Raw genomic sequence first — 17,798 nt, 5'->3', positions numbered from 1 at the left:
AGTGCGGGCAACCAGGGTCCGAGGAAGTAGTTTTTGCCTTGTTTGCCTTCGCTGACTGCATATGCAGGTGCTTTGAATTTTGAATGCTCTTTCTCTGCCATAATTTTACTCTTCGTAGGTTCCACGCCTCTCTTGCACTCCTCAAATCAAACGGGTGCGTGCATATGGGCAGATCTTGTAGCAACAGTGGTGGTAGCCATGGTTGCGAGAGTGAGTGACAGTCGCCCAAACCAATCAATTGTTTCGTCCCGAATGGAAATAATGAGCTGTGTTTATTGCAGATTAAAAGGTCACTCGAGTCACTCGATTTTTATACTCTCTTTTTCAGAGCACTTACATTTTAATTATGTATTGGTATATAAAGACAAGTTTAAACAAATTTGAAAAAAAGTTTTTTATAAAAATCCTACCTACCCTACCTTTAATAAATGCACGCACAATTATCCGTGAACTTGATTTGAACAAATGCCTTTCAACTTGTGTGTGCAAAATTCAGAATTAAATGAATGTGCAGCAATTTGTACAAATAGAGAGTATGTAGGCCTACTATACTGTTGTAGCCATTTAAAAAGCGCATTTAGTTTCATATTTGTTAAAATATTATAATGTTATTTTTATTTTTTCCATTTATGTTGATTTATGAAAAGTGAACAGCACGACCGAGTAAGATAGGATGCGCAATATGAGACATGGAGCGGGTCAGACATGATTTTGACCACTTCATCAAGTTTTGTTTTGTAGAAAACCTTTCTTTAAAGTGAATTTCGTTTTGTATAAATTGTATCTTAATTTTAATAAATTTTTCATCAACCAATTGCCTGGATTTAATGAATAAGAAGCAAATATAACAGACAATCATGGAGGCGCCCGCGCGGTCACTTGCATTGCACGTGAACTGGAGCGCATCTCATCCTAACATAACGAAACTCAGTGTATGCCTCACACAGACATGAAAAATACATCAAATACACAAAGCTTGAAATGTCTTTAAACGAAATAATTCAAAATGAAAAAAGAAAAAGGCTACTCTCTGATTATGTAATCCATTAGGCCTATTTATGTGCATTTCTCTCTATAGGCGCGTTCACACGGAGATGGCGATCGTCAACTTCATCTTTGCAGCCGAGTCGACACTGTCAGAGAAAACACTTGTTTATTAATAAAAATCAATACACGCGTCAAATGCGTCCGAATTTACAAATGCACATCTTGCTTGTTGCACGCACACATTATGTCGAAATAACGAGATATTGTGTTGAAATAACATTATTATTAATAATAGCCTACATCTTTTAGAATATTTGATTGAATGCTGAATGTTGCGCTTGTTCAATTTAATAAAATTAAAACTTTAATTGTGATCATTAACATAACTGAATATTAAATATTTAGTGGCCAAGTTTTGCGCAGCTCCCCCCGTCAATGATCTAGCACCCCCTCAGCACATGCGTTAAAAATTCTCTGGCGCCGCCCCTGCAGAGAAGCTATACGTAGGCAGTGTATTTTTATTTTTTTTGTTCCGTTACCTCCAACACCCGTTTTGAGTCGCCGGATCCACCCCCCCTCTGCGCTCCGGGGCCTCCCACTTTACAAATTAAGCACTGGAACTAACCCTTTAAAGTCCTCATGAAATAAAAAATGCATTTAGTATGAATATGTTAGCCTTAAGGTTATCTATAAGCTAGTGCGCTCCAAAACAATGACAAAATTTGCATTTAAAAGATTTAATCGTTAAAAACTTACAGTCCATAACTTCCGCCAAATGGATCAACAATTTTGATGACATCACCCTGCACTTCATCCTCTCATCTGATTTCTGTCCAATCAATGCTCTCTAGAATCTAAATTATTATCACATAATTCCATAACATTATTTGTGCAATATTAAAACAATAGATGAGAAACACTAACCACATATTAAAGGTCCCGTTTTTAGTGTGTTTTTGAAGCTTTGATTGTGTTTACAGTGTGCAATATAATGTGTTCATGTTTCGCGTGTAAAAAAAAAACAGTATTTTTCACACAATTTACTTATCTGTATACCGCTGTTTTCACTGTCCTAAGAACGGGCTGATGACTTCCTTGTTCTATGAAGTCCCTCCTTCAGAAATACGTAACGAGTTCTGATTGTGCCAGCGAGAAAGGTCACGCCTCTTACCATAACGTGGAGACTGGCATGCGCATGCGCATAAATTGTAACCATTGATCTCTAAGTACAGCGTCCCTGGGAAGGCCAAACAAAGGTAATTGGACTCCTGAATGAAAATAACAGCGTCTCGACGACATGGTGACAAACACATTCTACAAACGCAACTCTTCCTCTTCTCCATGGGAGCGCAACAAGACCACGCCCCCTTTTTTGTGTATTCCTGTGGGCGGAGGTTAGTCAAAAAACTGTTCTACTGACGTCATTAAAGAAGGAAGTAGAGGGATGTAGTCCAAACTGGCCGTTCACTGTAGGTGACTTCTGTTAAAAATATATCGCTTGGCATTGAACTTTGAGCTTTATAATTTTACAGATATTATTTATACTCTAACAACAACATTACACACTAACTAAAGTTTGAAACATGGGATCACGAAGAACGGGACCTTTAAAGGGGACCTATTTACATCATAAACAGACAAGCTGCGGCTAAAATCGGTCACTTGTTCATACAATTACTATTTTCTACATGGTGAAAAGCACATAATGTATTATATAGGAGACAGGGAACGATTCAGAAAGTGTAAATATGCTCTCCATTGGGACGAAATAAGTCTGGTTTCACGTTAATATCACGCGAACCGCCGCAGCGTGCACACAGTCTGCTCCGGTCCAGAGACACGATGGCACAGAGCGGATCATATGCGTGAGTCGCCACAGACCACAAAACGGATCAGACCCATTTCAATTCTACACAGAATGCTATATTTTAAAGTGATGTAGGAGGAGAAATGGTTAGACAGACTCGGCTTTAGAAACTGTACTGTCGAGTAGAAGTGATAACACTGGTGCCATGCACCAACATAAATTACACACTTTTCCTCAAAGTACACATCCTCAGCATGATTACGTTCACTGTTTTGCTTTAGTAACAGTTTCATATTAAATCTAAAAGGGGAATCTATTAGACTGTGGCTGTCATAAGCTGTCAAACGCAGCTTTGCCGAGCTCAACGGCTCTGCAAAAATAAACTAAAAGCTATTGGCTATTTTAAAAAAGGGGAGGAGCTGCTCGATATGTCCCGCCCTGTGTTCCTGTTTCAGTAGAAATTCCGTCAACACATTGAATAATGCTGCATGTTTCAAGGCACTTCAGTGGGCACTTCAGTAAATAGTCACAGCCTACTTGCACTAGATGTGCTGGTTTCGGTCTCTTCACCGGCTGCAGCCATGTCCTCATCTCATATACCTGCTAATGCACTCACATTTACGTAAAGTAGCCTTTTTGACAAGTTTGGGTGAGTAAAGGCAAAACGCACAAGATATATATTGGAGTAAAGAGTGCATATGCTTATTCAAATATGTAGTCAAGTAGAGAGTTGCTAATATCTTTATACTCAGTCAAAGAGCAAAGTAGCCAAAAAGATACTTAAGTAGGCTACAGCAACTATTTAGCCAACATTTACTCAAATAATTTACACCACTGCATATGTGTACATACATGTATGCAGTGGTGTAAATTATTTGAGTAAATGTTGGCTAAATAGTAATTTTCCAGATAATATTTGTTTTAGTAAAATGACTATATAAAAGCCAATCATTTAATTTAGGACAAGATTAATTTAAACATGTCTTTATAATATTACACTTCATATTTTTCTCACACACTATAATATAGCTGTCCTTATGTATTTATGTTGTAAGAAGACCATTAGGATCTCCTTTAAAAAAAATTAAAACTGTGATCTAATTTTAATGGTTTATTGAAACTTGCCTCTGGACAATCTTCTGTTTGTTTGTTTGTTTGCGTGTGTGTGTGTGTTTGTTTGATTGATGTCTGGGGATGTTGGAGCAAGTCTTCGCTCCTGCTTTCGGTAAGCTCTGCTGCTTCACTGGCCCTGACATGTTATTCCATCAACCATGCCTAAACCTTTTGACATTTTTCATGTCCTTAAACAAACTTTCTCTCTTTCAGCCTCTTTAGGTGTCTCAGCTTCTCATGCAAAAACAAACATAGTTATAGAAAAGGATGCAAACATGCATTATCACTGCAAAAAATATACATGTAGGCTACAAAAACAGATGGACAAGCTAAACAAGCTGATGTTGGCAAATACACATTCACACGTGCACTCATCACACAAGGTCTTGCATATTCTTGCTTTGTCTCAGCAGTATATATTCATGAAATATGAGTATATTTGAAGAACACATGCTGGTATTATTAATTGGATGTTATAATCTACTATAATCTACACACATACACACAACCAAAGGAAAGCATGCACACAAACCTCTCTGCATGTGGAGTACAGCAGAGGGTCAGGCTGTAATCAATACTGTAACTTGATCACACACTGTTTGCCAGTTTCATTAAATTTAAATATCTGCCTCGGAGAGGAAGAAGATGGACTGGGCTGTCCAGCTAGAAAAACAAATAGCTTGACAGCTAGTTCACAGTGGTCAACCAACCCCCATCCTCCATCATAAGATCATTTCATATCTGCAAGCCAAGCGTGATGTAAAGCTTGCATAAATGAAAGTGTACGGTTACACTGTTTAATATATAATCTAGAAGCCAATAACATGTCCAAATACTCAGTCTAGCAAAAAAACTTTTCTATATTAATAATAAAACAAATACATAATTGCAACTACTTACCTAATTCTAGCCCCAACAAATTAAGGTTGAACACATACAAATACCCCAAGTCCAGTGTGTTTAATGGCGTTATAAAAGCTGTTAAATCCACAATACATCAGCGTCTCCCCTTGTCATCCATATTCACAGGAAGCTACTGCACTGCCGCCACTAACTCTGATTTTCCCCACCACTGACCATCATCAACTATCAGCCTAAAAATACTCTTAAAGCGACAGCAGCTCTCTCTCTATCCTGGCACTCTTTGGACACCCTTCCAGCTGACTAGGGACTGCCCTAATCTCCTCCTGCTCATACAGACCAATCAGGAGCAGGCAGGAAGTCAGTAGTGATGTGTTGTGAGAGAGCAGGAGAGAGTGAGAGAGAGAGATAGGCAGCTGTGGATAATAGATATAGAGGGAGCATAGACAAGAATCAGCAGGAGATTATGTACTTAAAAGATCCTGCCTGGTATATGAGGTTTTGAGGATGTCGTGTGTGGGTTTTTACCATTACTGGTTCAGCTTATGTTACAGAAAGCACTATAAACTGCAACTGCTGTACATATGAGTATATAATACAGTTGTATATTGTATTGTATTGCATTGTATTGTATACTACGGGGCAGTTGAATGCTTCAATCTGATTGGTTGGTCTTGACCGCATTACATGTTCATATCACTTCGCCAAATGATTTAATTTATTTCAAAGGTCCTTACAGCCTACAACAGCAAAATAACCAAAACCCACAATGACACTGACCAATAAAGAAAATATAGAAAACAATAGGATAAAAACTATGAAATATTTTCATGTTTTTTCCCCCACAAATTTACATTTTATTATGTATAGAAAGCACATACTCTCTTTCTCCCGTTCTCTCTCCCACTCAAACGCACACACATACAGTGCGGAGACACATTCGTGCAGAAACGCGTTGTCAGCGCTGCTCTGACGATTTTATCAGTAAAATAGTTTAGCAACTTAAAAGCTAAAAGACATTTCTCACTAGTGAGGTAATAACTTCGCTGTTCTTGAAGCAGATCAACTTTTTCTATTAGTAGAGACACTGCTGCCGAATACTGTTGAGAAACGCACAGACTCAGGCAGTTCACACATGCTAAATCTCTCTCCCTCTCTCTCTGATAACGTAGTCTGATGCATTAGTCTGCTATAAATGGCTCAAGCCTTCATTACTAGCTCTAAAATGATGTTATGGAATTAGCAACGGAGGTGTGGGATGAGATGCGTAAGAAATTAGTCCTAAACAAAAGAGCGTTTTAAGGACAAAAACCTGACAAATGTCTTGAAATTCAACATCTGAACAATGTCTTAATTGTGTGTAAGGGGAATAATTGACTGTACAATTATTAGAAAATAAATACACACTATAATGCAATAAAGTGCATTATTTTCTAATAATTCAACAGTCATTCGTCAATTATTCCATACATTATTATATTGTATTATACAGACATCCTACCTTTCCCAGAAGGTGTGTATGTGTATGTGTATGTGTATAGATAGATAGATAGATAGATAGATAGGAAGGAGGTTGTTCCCCAAAATCTCGCAATACATGGCCCCGGTCATCCTCTCCTTAATACAGTGCAGTCGCCCTGTCCCATGTGCAGAAAAACACCCCCAAAGCATGATGCTACCACCCCCATGCTTCACAGTAGGGATGGTGTTCTTGGGATGGTACTCATCATTCTTCTTCCTCCAAACACGTTTAGTGGAATTATGACCAAAAAGTTCTATTTTGGTCTCATCTGACCACATGACTTTCTCCCATGACTCCTCTGGATCATCCAAATGGTCATTGGCAAACTTAAGACGGGCCTTGACATGTGCTGGTTTAAGCAGGGGAACCTTCCGTGCCATGCATGATTTCAAACCATGACGTCTTAGTGTATTACCAACAGTAACCTTGGAAACGGTGGTCCCAGCTCTTTTCAGGTCATTGACCAGCTCCTCCCGTGTAGTTCTGGGCTGATTTCTCACCTTTCTTAGGATCATTGAGACCCCACGAGGTGAGATCTTGCATGGAGCCCCAGTCCGAGGGAGATTGACAGTCATGTTTAGCTTCTTCCATTTTCTAATGATTGCTCCAACAGTGGACCTTTTTTCACCAAGCTGCTTGGCAATTTCCCCATAGCCCTTTCCAGCCTTGTGGAGGTGTACAATTTTGTCTCTAGTGTCTTTGGACAGCTCTTTGGTCTTGGCCATGTTAGTAGTTGGATTCTTACTGATTGTATGGGGTAGACAGGTGTCTTTATGCAGCTAACGACCTCAAACAGGTGCATCTAATTTAGGATAATAAATGGAGTGGAGGTGGACATTTTAAAGGCAGACTAACAGGTCTTTGAGGGTCAGAATTCTAGCTGATAGACAGGTGTTCAAATACTTATTTGCAGCTGTATCATACAAATAAATAGTTTAAAAAAATCATACATTGTGATTTCTGGATTTTTTTTTTTAGATTATGTCTCTCACAGTGGACATCCACCTACGATGACAATTTCAGACCCCTCCATGATTTCCAAGTGGGAGAACTTGCAAAATAGCAGGGTGTTCAAATACGTATTTTCCTCACTGTATATAGATAGATATATAGTTAGATAGATAGATAGTAATACATTTACAGCTAGATGCACCATTGACATTCTCTGAATAAATGAATGAGATAAATCAGAGCGAGAGGATGTTTAAACCATGAAGGCTTGACTGACATGGCTTGTTGATGAGTTTTTAGGTGAGGTGCTTACCGAAGCTGCATTTTCCTGCCACATGCTGTCCTTGATGGAGTAATGCAATAGCAAGGTCTAGACACTAAGCACTGTATAATTGACGAAGTGTAAAACAAGATGGGGATAAAACCTATCTCAAAAGTCTTGCCCTCGACTCTCAATGTTGTTTTAATGAGTCACACTCTCTCCAGACCTCAGGCATATCATTTAGTAAATGTTTGCTTTTGGGAACAATGTGGATACAGACCTCAACATGTCTTCAAGCTGAAAGCAAACATTCAGAGACCATCTGCTGCACTGTGCGCTTGACATTTGAATGATCCAATATGGTTACAAATCAAAAGCTATTGGGATTTCATTATTGCTTTATAAATTTTTTTTTTTTTTTTGGATGTGCAATTATAATGATAGGGAAGTGAGTTATAGCTTTTATGCAACTAAATTAACTCTCATGGGCTGTTGCTGACAATTAGAATAGATCCCCACCCCCCACCCCTCCCCCCCTTAGTTCCTTTAAGACTATGTGAATACTCTCTTTGCATGTGAAATAAATTGTAGTGCATACTTACTGTACAGGTTGTGGGTTTGCTGTTGAGTCCAGTGTAGTTGGTGCAACGCCGTCTTAATAACAGTCTTTTTGAAAAGTCTGACCAAATCAATCTGACCTGAAATGTGCCACACAAACTTTTTAGGCCAGACTGAAATTATCAAGGACTTATAACCATCATTTAATGATAATAATAATACTAATAATAATAATAATAATAATAATAATCTTAATCAAAACTTCAGACATTTATGCAGCACTGAAAAGGCTTTGTTGATGCTTAAATATGGTTGATCAAGTGCTTATGTATTCACAATGATATTCGCTTTGCAGCTTAGTCTCTGTAAACTATTTTTGGACTGGAGGGGAATTTCTCAGCATGCTATTATTTCGAATATTTTAAGGGACTTCAAACTGCACATACAATGTTCAAATAAAAATGCAAAGCATTTTCTAGTGGTGCAGCACTGAGACGTTGCTTAGAGGTTCATAATTGTTCTCTCTATGATCTGGAATAATAAAGGCAGGTGCGTAATGACACTATTCCCAGCATATGGAGTGCCATGTTAACATCTGCACTGCTGAACGTTTTTATGTGTAACAAATGAGTGAACAATCATGCTGGATTCAGAGTTACCTATTAAACTTCAAAACCATCAGAAACACATATTTGCCTCTTCAAAGAGCAGCATTGCCAAAATGAATCAAAATTGTTGTTTTACACTTGGTTTTCCCCTTTAATTCACTATAAAATTGCATAGCAGTTAACATTAGTATTCTGACTCATTTTAGCTGTGACTTATTTCAGCTAACAGATAGAGTTAACAAAAGCAAACGCAAGATAAAAATGCATTTGCTAAAGCAACCTTCGACTTTGACTTGTGGGTCACGGTACTCGTATCTTAGCGCTTTGTATCGTAAGTGCAATGCTGTATCAGGTGAGGTACTGAGCAAGTTTACTCTGTCAGGAAAGAAAAGCCATAAATGGAGCTCAAATAATGTGCTAATGGTAAAAGTATTTTAAGCTCAGGACATAGTATTGTGCAAGGAATCATACAAAAATAAGTCTTTCTTAATTGATAATCTGCCCGTGTAATCATAATTGTGAAAGGAATACAAATTGTTGGTATAGAGTTAATTTCAGTTGGAAACTGCAGTAAATGCAGAGAGAGGCACATTTTCCCAATGGTTGCTAATGAATGTCCTTGGCCTTCTCGTCGCATCTCAAAGCAACTGAACTCGATGACCTTGAGTTTCATGTCCCGGTTGTTGTGGAAGAGAACACAGAAGAAAAATAGCATCACTTTTCAGGTGTAACTTTCATGACCAGGAGAGAAGTTATACTTCAATATCACCTTCACTGGCTCTGCATGCCCACGGGGGTGTAAAGTTAGGGAGGTTACTGTAATCCAGTGCTACACTGAGAGATCGAGTCTCTTCTCAAATATTTATGGGCCGTCACTGCCACACAGCTGTTGCCACTGCTACTGTCCAAACACACGCTAGCTGGCCCGTGGTCAATGAGAGCCTGCCTGTCACTCACCACACTGATGCTATCACATAATACAGCAATAAAAATATACATTACATTCGTCACTTCAGCAGCTTTCCTAAGGGACAAGGTCTGTATGAATGACACGTGTTGGGTTAGCTGAATTTATGAGGGCACCTGTTAGAAAGGAAATAAATGCAATGAGAATAGTGCCATTGACTTCTATGATTAAACTGTCAGATGTCGTGATGTGAGACTGCAATGAACCATATATTCTAACACAGAATACAACCTCTCATGTTAGATGACTGAAGCTGAAGTAATGAGACACTCTGTCCCTTGCACAAACTCAATTTGCTCAGGGAGCACACATCTTAGCCAAACACTTTTCATCACTTGTATCACTCGATATCCGACACTCACGGATTAAAGCTTTAGAGCTTGAGCTGACCAACTGGAGGGTTGTAAGAGATTATGTAAAAACACAATAGGTCTCGTTCTCTAACCGTGAGCATATATTTATGCATAAAACCTGTGCAATTATTTCCATGCAGAAATCATGAGTCATCATTTAAATTGTTCTACACTAACGACAAATTTTAGAACAAATTTAAATATATAAAGTATAATGTAAAACAATGTTATTTATATATATACACTCACCTAAAGGATTATTAGGAACACCTGTTCAATTTCTCATTAATGCAATTATCTAATCAACCAATCACATGGCAGTTGCTTCAATGCATTTAGGGGTGTGGTCCTGGTCAAGACAATCTCCTGAACTCCAAACTGAATGTCAGAATGGGAAAGAAAGGTGATTTAAGCAATTTTGAGCGTGGCATGGTTGTTGGTGCCAGATGGGCCGGTCTGAGTATTTCACAATCTGCTCAGTTACTGGGATTTTCACGCACAACCATTTCTAGGGTTTACAAAGAATGCTGTGAAAAGGGAAAAACATCCAGTATGCGGCAGTCCTGTGGGCGAAAATGCCTTGTTGATGCTAGAGGTCAGAGGAGAATGGGCCGACTGATTCAAGCTGATAGAAGAGCAACTTTGACTGAAATAACCACTCGTTACAACCGAGGTATGCAGCAAAGCATTTGTGAAGCCACAACACGCACAACCTTGAGGCGGATGGGCTACAACAGCAGAAGACCCCACCGGGTACCACTCATCTCCACTACAAATAGGAAAAAGAGGCTACATTTTGCACGAGCTCACCAAAATTGGACAGTTGAAGACTGGAAAAATGTTGCCTGGTCTGATGAGTCTTGATTTCTGTTGAGACATTCAGATGGTAGAGTCAGAATTTGGCGTAAACAGAATGAGAACATGGATCCATCATGCCTTGTTCCCACTGTGCAGGCTGGTGGTGGTGGTGTAATGGTGTGGGGGATGTTTTCTTGGCACACTTTAGGCCCCTTAGTGCCAATTGGGCATCGTTTAAATGCCACAGCCTACCTGAGCATTGTTTCTGACCATGTCCATCCCTTTATGACCATCATGTACCCATCCTCTGATGGCTACTTCCAGCAGGATAATGCACTATGTCACAAAGCTCGAATCATTTCAAATTGGTTTCTTGAACATGACAATGAGTTCACTGTACTAAAATGGCCCCCACAGTCACCAGATCTCAACCCAATAGAGCATCTTTGGGATGTGGTGGAACGGGAGCTTCGTGCCCTGGATGTGCATCCCACAAATCTCCATCAACTGCAAGATGCTATCCTATCAATATGGGCCAACATTTCTAAAGAATGCTTTCAGCACCTTGTTGAATCAATGCCACGTAGAATTAAGGCAGTTCTGAAGGCGAAAGGGGGTCAAACACAGTATTAGTATGGTGTTCCTAATAATCCTTTAGGTGAGTGTATATAGATATATATAGATATATATAGATAGTATTTCATATCATACAGGCCGTGCAGAATTATTAGGCACGTTGATTTTCCGATCATATTTTATTCCCAGGAACATTTTGCCAATTCCAAACCATATTAATCTTAATAACTACTATTAATTTTGTATTTAATCATTTATAAGTGATATATAATTGTTCATGAAGGCTGGAAATGAAAAATGCCTTATTTTCAGGTGTGCAGAATTATTAGGCAAGTTTTCTTTTTCAGATAAAATAAGCCAAAAAAGAGATTTAACTCAGACTGAAAAGTCAAAAATTATTAAATCCCCATGAGAAGAATGCAATACTAATGCTAGAGATTTCAGTTAAGGCATGACCATTGGACAGTGAAATGCTCATTGGGTCAGCAGGGTCAGACAAAAACAGGTGGAGAAGAAAAGACACATGCTAACTGCAAAAGAAAACTTGCCTAATAATTCTGCACACCTGAAAATAAGACATTTTTCATTTCCAGCCTTCATGAACAATTATATATCACTTATATATGATTAAATACAAAATTAATAGTAGTTATTAAGATTAATATGGTTTGGAATTGGCAAAATGTTCCTGGAAATAAAATATGATCAGAAAATCAACGTGCCTAATAATTCTGCACACACTGTATATGTATTTTTTTTAAATCTTTATACACGCGCACACACACACACACACACACACACACACACACACAAAAAAAAATAATCAGCACACCTAAGGATACTTATCAACATTATTAGAGAATGAAACCCAGTGTCTTGGTGACATTGTCCAATTTCAACTGTAATTGTGATTTATGACATGGTGTGTCGAGGTGTACAAGCCATGCAGATCTAAAAGTCAATTATATTGATTTAAAAATAAATATTTCCTGCGGTGTGTCTCTTCTTGTATATTTTGAGCTGTCAGCATTTGTTTGCTGCCCGAGTAACAGATGTTATGTTTTTACAGAGCAACGGTCGTGATTATGTAATGTGCGTACACGAGTATGTGAGATTACAGAGTGGATATGAAGACGTGAATACCCAAATGGAGGGTTATAACTCTCAGATTAAACACATTCCATCCTGACAGTGGTTGGATAAGCTCTTCCTATTTGACAGAGTGAAAGAGAACAGGGGTCAGTTGAGACACACCAATTTTGATATTCTAGGGGATGCCGTTTAATCCTGCAAGGGCAAAGGTGCTTGTCCTTCTATTTGAACATCACTGGTTTTGTCCCATTATATTTTAATATCAACATTTCAGGACTGACTGATGTAAGAAATGGCCTACAAAAGTTCTTCCTCCCTTTTTCATTAAAGCCCTGGAATGCTCTGAACTCATCAGTCAATGTCACAATGTTCTCACCAGGACAAAGATCATCAAATCAAATCAAAACTAGTCCAAAACTAAAACTCAAAATACTGCTTACAAAGCAAATACAAAGTTCTTAGATTAAAGTAGCAGTCTTAGAAAACATTACTAAAAACTGACCCTGATAAACCGCCATCATTGCCAAGTAACTTGTCATATCAAACGCTCAACCTTTGAGAAAAATCAGGCCATGGCATACTTTAAAAGTAGCCTATAATTCTGTGGGAAAACCTCAAACTTGGCAACACTGCACTGCATGACCCACTAAACACATTGGCATTACACTTTCTCCATGGATGTCCCACAGGAATCTGTTTTCGGCCCCTTAATATTCTATTCACCAAATTACTCCGTTCTTTCAAATGCATGCCTTCATTTTTCTTTGATGTGCTGACAGCATGCAACTGCATTCAAATAAACCAGTTTTATATCCATCTTTATGAGGTCAGTCTGTCTCTATGACATCTATGATAGGTATATACAGTGAGGAAAATAAGTATTTGAACACCCTGCTATTTTGCAAGTTCTCCCACTTGGAAATCATGGAGGGGTCTGAAATTGTCATCGTAGGTGCATGTCCACTGTGAGAGACAAAATCAAAAAAAAAAAAAATCCAGAAATCACAATGTATGATTTTTTAAGTATTTATTTGTATGATACAGCTGCAAATAAGTATTTGAACACCTGTCTATCAGCTAGAATTCTGACCCTCAAAGACCTGTTAGTCTGCCTTTAAAATGTCCACCTCCACTCCATTTATTATCCTAAATTAGATGCACCTGTTTGAGGTCGTTAGCTGCATAAAGACACCTGTCCACCCCATACAATCAGTAAGAATCCAACTACTAACATAGCCAAGACCAAAGAGCTGTCCAAAGACACTAGAGACAAAATTGTACACCTCCACAAGGCTGGAAAGGGCAGCTTGGTGAAAAAAGGTCCACTGTTGGAGCAATCATTAGAAAATGGAAGAAGCTAAACATGACTGTCAATCTCCCTCGGACTGGGGCTCCATGCAAGATCTCACCTCGTGGGGTCTCAATGATCCTACGAAAGGTGAGAAATCAGCCCAGAACTACACGGGAGGAGCTGGTCAATGACCTGAAAAGAGCTGGGACCACCGTTTCCAAGGTTACTGTTGGTAATACACTAAGACGTCATGGTTTGAAATCATGCATGGCACGGAAGGTTCCCCTGCTTAAACCAGCACATGTCAAGGCCCGTCTTAAGTTTGCCAATGACCATTTGGATGATCCAGAGGAGTCATGGGAGAAAGTCATGTGGTCAGATGAGACCAAAATAGAACTTTTTGGTCATAATTCCACTAAACGTGTTTGGAGGAAGAAGAATGATGAGTACCATCCCAAGAACACCATCCCTACTGTGAAGCATGGGGGTGGTAGCATCATGCTTTGGGGGTGTTTTTCTGCACATGAGACAGGGCGACTGCACTGTATTAAGGAGAGGATGACCGGGGCCATGTATTGCGAGGGTGAACGTGATTTCACCAAGTACCACATGTTCCTGGATCAACATCTTTGTTGATCCTGGAACAACTTTCCAATCAACCAATCAGATTTGAGGAACAAGTTTACAGTTTATGTCAAGTTTAGGCTTAAAACCAGGGTGAGGTGCTTCAACATCAGTGTTATTCACCTGTCATTTCCCTCAGATTTTAGGGAAAAGTTTGGGTAGGGTTAGGTTTAGGGGTAGGGATAGGGTTAGGACTAAATTTTGGGGCAGGAATGTTAATCCAGGATCAACAAAATATGTTGATCCAGGAACATGTCTTACTTGGCAAAATCACAGTGACCGTATTGCGAGATTTTGGGGAACAACCTCCTTCCCTCAGTTAGAGCATTGAAGATGGGTCGAGGCTGGGTCTTCCAACATGACAATGACCCGAAGCACACAGCCAGGATAACCAAGGAGTGGCTCTGTAAGAAGCATATCAAGGTTCTGGCGTGGCCTAGCCAGTCTCCAGACCTAAACCTAATAGAGAATCTTTGGAGGGAGTTCAAACTCCGTGTTTCTCAGCGACAGCCCAGAAACCTGACTGATCTAGAGAAGATCTGTGTGGAAGAGTGGGCCAAAATCCCTCCTGCAGTGTGTGCAAACCTGGTGAAAAACTACAGGAAACGTTTGACCTCTGTAATTGCAAACAAAGGCTATACTGTACCAAATATTAACATTGATTTTCTCAGGTGTTCAAATACTTATTTGCAGCTGTATCATTCAAATAAATAGTTAAAAAATCATATATTGTGATTTCTGGATTTTTTTTTTTTTAGATTATGTCTCTCACAGTGGACATGCACCTACGATGACAATTTCAGACCCCTCCATGATTTCTAAGTGGGAGAACTTGCAAAATAGCAGGGTGTTCAAATACTTATTTTCCTCACTGTATATATATATATAAAAAACTATATTGTTGCTGTATGGAAGGATTTTTAGCATCCTTTTTGCCAAATTAAGGTTTGGTAGTACTGTACATGATTTGTATCCATAATAAATGTCAGTCCTCTCTTTTTTCAGGGCTGATGAATACTCAAACTAGTCCTCTGCTTTACATTTCTATCTCTTCTGTCTCTTTTGGTGCCACTATCTCTCCTCTCCATCTCTCTGAGTCAGTGTCTGCGTGCTCACGCTGAGTTGTAGTGGGTGAAGTGTCACACAGGCAGATGAATTGTGGGTATTACTTCCACTCCCTCGCTGTCCTCCTCCATAACTGTGCTCCAGGCTGTGTGAGTAAAGCGGAGCCTTTAGTGTAGGAGCGTTGAGTGCGTTTGCGTGACTGTATGTGATGTATTGTACTGTGCTCTGCAGAGCAGGGACTGATGGCTATCCTATGTGACCTCTGTTCTTAACAACAACAGCAGCAGCTACTGCTGTCTTGAAAAATAGAACATTTTCAGGGTTATCCTAATGGAATTTTCTGTCTTCAGTTAACACAGGTAAATCTAAAGGGCATGTTCAGGCTATATTTCAACCAAAAAAAACCCCAAAAAACAAAGCATCATCACTAACATTTTTAATGACAATTTCATTATACACCACCATTTAAAAGTGTGGGTTTGGTAAGTGTGGCAAGCAGGGCGGAGCAGAGAGCCCTGGGAACAGAACAAGGCTGGTGCCGCGAATGATAATGAGCGTCACCTGCACGCCACACCTGACGCAAGTCCCATGGAGGAGAGAGGACCAGGCCTGTTCTTATGTTGTATTGTGTTTTTGTTTGTGCGGCAGTTGTCCATGAGGTGCTTTACCTTCATTTTATAGTGTTTATTTACTTTGACATTAAAGGGTATGTTGAACGTTTTCCAGTTCCCGCTTCTTTTTTCCCTGAACTTGAACATTGTTACAAAAAAAAAAAAAAAAAAAAAAAAAAAAGTATCTTATGCTCATCGAGGCTGCATTTATTTGATCAAAAAACAAAGTTATGTCATGAAACTCTAGATGGCACAGGCTGATAGGTCCTTAACTCGATCTGCTTGCAATCACATCATTCTCTAAAGGGCACAGCTGATTGGTTCTGGCTGTATCAGTAGCCTATGAGCTTGCAGCTCAACCTTCAATAGCTAGTCAGCATTTTCTATAGCAGTTGCAGTGTGCTTTCAGAAACCCTCCACCTTCCCCAGCTCCACCTGTTTAGATCTGCTACGGGTATTTCATGTATGCTATATTGTACAGCAGCAGCATGTCTTATTTGCTCACAGCAGCGGCATCAGATCTATTCCGGCAAAAAGTAATTATTGCTGTTAAATTTGTGAGAAACTGATTTGGGATTTATCCTGAACCAAGTTGCAATATTTGGAAAATCTGCTTTTTAAAGGATGCTGGGAAAATCAGCCTGGGGTTTTAGATAACATGTTTGCTCAGCCTCCTTTGGCATCATTCTGAAGTCAGAGACAAGTGTTTATTTGAGAGCTGATGAACTTTGATAAAGAACAGTGGGACTAAGCCGTGCTCTGTGATGATATCAGCGCCGGAGCATCACATGAAAGCCTTTCAAAGGATTTAACATGTCTGAGAGTGCCAGAGTAAAGATGAAAGAGAATGTCAGCAAAGATTACAAATAATTATTAGTACTTACAATGTGTTTGATGGATTATTGAAATGGTAACTCACCAGGTACAGTAATTGGATTTAGTTAAAACTGCAGTCAGCTCCCTTTAATGCATACATTAATAGTGTTTTACATTTATGGTTTTCTTTTTTATCTTTAAAGGATTAGTTCATCCAAATTCAGTCATCATTTTCTGACCTTAAATGCGTCACATCAAACTACACTGGTTCTTGAGAGCTAAAATAGAAGGCAATATTTGAGTAACCATTTTTATTGTAGGCCATTTGACTTCAAAAGACTTGCACTACAATGCTTTAGTTAAATGGGTTACTTTTATGGTGCCTTTTATGTTTACAAATCACAGTCATGAAAAAAACTAAACAATGTAAACTTTCTGCTAAACATCTTCGATTGGGTTCCGTAGAAGAAACAAAATCATACAGGTTTGGAACAACACGATGGTGAGTAAATAATGTCTGAGTTTTATTTTTTTTATGGTGGAATTATTCCTTTAACGTCAACATTAAAGGGATATTTCACCGCTGGAAAGATGAATGTGTATTTAGTCATTTATGTAGTAGAAATGTGAAATTATTTTAGAAGTTGGTGCCTTCTAGACTGAGAAAAGCCAGAAAATGTATTTTTGGCTCATGTGGATGAAAGACAACAACTCCCAGAATGCACTTGCTTCGCTGCCCTACAAGGCCACTCCCAAGCCACGCCTACCGGTTACAGAGGGCAGTATCGGAAGAAATGATACAACTAGGCTACTTGTTGACTCGAAACTGAAAAGACGCCGTTGTATTGTGAGATCCCACCCCCTATGGGCGGGTTGAAAACATGCATAACTAGCTCCTACTACTGGTTGTAGTCTCTAGCTTCTGGCCAAAAAAGC

General features: G+C 39.1%; 1 protein-coding gene across 1 annotated transcript in view; it reads right to left on the bottom strand.

Moving 5' to 3' along the window:
- The window catches only part of pclob (piccolo presynaptic cytomatrix protein b), a 94,830-nt gene extending 89,773 nt beyond the window's left edge, over positions 1–5,057 (bottom strand). Inside the window, exon 1 of the mRNA XM_084124241.1 lies at positions 4,808–5,057. The gene's annotated coding sequence lies outside the window, so the exon portion shown is untranslated. The remainder of the gene's footprint in view (positions 1–4,807) is intronic.
- Between the last annotated feature and the right edge of the window lie 12,741 nt (positions 5,058–17,798).

The sequence above is a fragment of the Abramis brama genome (genome assembly GCF_963993115.1).
Source record: "Abramis brama genome assembly, chromosome: 9".
Taxonomy (NCBI): domain Eukaryota; kingdom Metazoa; phylum Chordata; class Actinopteri; order Cypriniformes; family Leuciscidae; genus Abramis; species Abramis brama.
The sequence above is the reverse complement of the archived record's forward strand: the minus strand, read 5'-3'. Positions and strand labels throughout refer to the sequence as shown.